Here is a 1,615-nt window from a genome sequence, read left to right as displayed (position 1 = left end):
CAATCACTGTTCCCTAGAACCCAGTTCACCCCTTCTCCACAGGGATTTGCAATTAGTAGGCAATCAAGGATGTTCCTGGGAGACAAAACACTTAATAAATGGGCTTGAACCCATCTACCTTAAAGCTCAGTGGGCCCACAGAAGATGGCTTTCTCAAACTGCTTTTTATGCAAGAAGTGGACGCCCAGAAAGGGGAAGGGACTTGCCCAAGCTCACAGTGCAACTTGGTGGCAGAACTGGGGCTGTACATTTCAGATTTCAAGTTTACGCTCCTTATTCAAGAAGCAGCTACCTGTTGCAATTCAGAGGGTTACACACTTTTTAACTTGGCCTATTGTCCTCCCCCTGGGACGTGGTCCACCACAGAGGAGACAGGAATAAAATACACAGTTTGCTCAGGCTTGAACATCTGCTTAGCACTCTTGTGTCTATTTCATTCATGTGCAGAATAAGCAAGTTTTTCCAAAGAATAAGGCTCAGGGATGTTGGGGAACTGTTGGGACCTAATTTTACTTTGTTTTTTATTTTCTTAAAAGATTTTATTGGGGAATTGGGGGAGGGGAGCAGTGTTGGGAAATCGGGGAAGGGGAACTGACAAGTTGCTGTCATTTTGTTCTTCAGTCTAGTTGTGAAGAATGTCGTTTCACTGGCCCATGTTGGTATTATCATTGCGCTCTTCCTGGCTGAGGCAGTCAGTTGCCAGCCATTGGATGGCCGCTCATGGCAGCTCATGACAGCTCACAGCAGCAGGGGCTGCAGCCTATGCCGTAGCCAGCAACTCACAGCAGCCCAGCTCCAGGTCGAGCTGTTGTTCACAATCTTAGCTGTAGAGGGTGCAGCACCACTGACCCTTGTGGGAACTGAACCAGCGGCCCTGCTGCCCAGAGCTCGTGCTGTCAAGCCAACTCTTAACCAACTGAGCCACTCGGCCAGCCTGGCACCTAATTTTAGGCCATTCTTCCAGGATTCGGTTCTCTTTGTCCAAATCCCTGTCCTGAAGGCTTGTGGGCCTGGCAGGAGCTTTGCTGAGGGGAAAGCTGGGGGAGGTGCAGCTACCCCACCCATTTCTCCAGGGCTTTATGTCATTGCTCATTGGGTGACTGATGTTCTTGGGAATGCAAATAATGTATGAAGCGACTTCTGATCTTTTCTGGCAGAGTGCAAAGTTGGGCAAGGCTTAGGGAAATACTTAGTTACACTGAGCTAGCCTTTCCCAAGTCAGGGTACAGAGGTTGTACAGTGGGGGGCCACTGGGGGGGGAAGCAATTGGCAAGTAGTGTCTCTTGGTTCCGTGGTCAGCACATTCATAAACAGCAGCATCTGGAGGAGTCATGCTCCTAAGACGAGAAGGAGGTGCTGAGATGGAGCGTTCGGGAGGAGGGACTGTGCTCTTTCTTGACTGATCAGAGGACTCCTGGGGTATTGAATCCAAATCTGGGTTCTGGAATCAGGAAGCCCAATTCCAATGTATTCTATGGGTTTACATCCTCTATCTGCTAAGTATTCTATCATCTTGGGGAAATTACTTACCTCTGTGTGCCTCTGTCTCCTCCTCTGTAGAATGGGGTTGTGGTGAGGAAGAAATGAAGTCAGCCATGGAACGTAGCTAGCACAC

The sequence above is a fragment of the Hipposideros armiger genome, unplaced genomic scaffold (assembly GCF_001890085.2).
Source record: "Hipposideros armiger isolate ML-2016 unplaced genomic scaffold, ASM189008v1 scaffold_214, whole genome shotgun sequence".
NCBI classification, from domain to species: domain Eukaryota; kingdom Metazoa; phylum Chordata; class Mammalia; order Chiroptera; family Hipposideridae; genus Hipposideros; species Hipposideros armiger.
The sequence above is the reverse complement of the archived record's forward strand: the minus strand, read 5'-3'. Positions refer to the sequence as shown.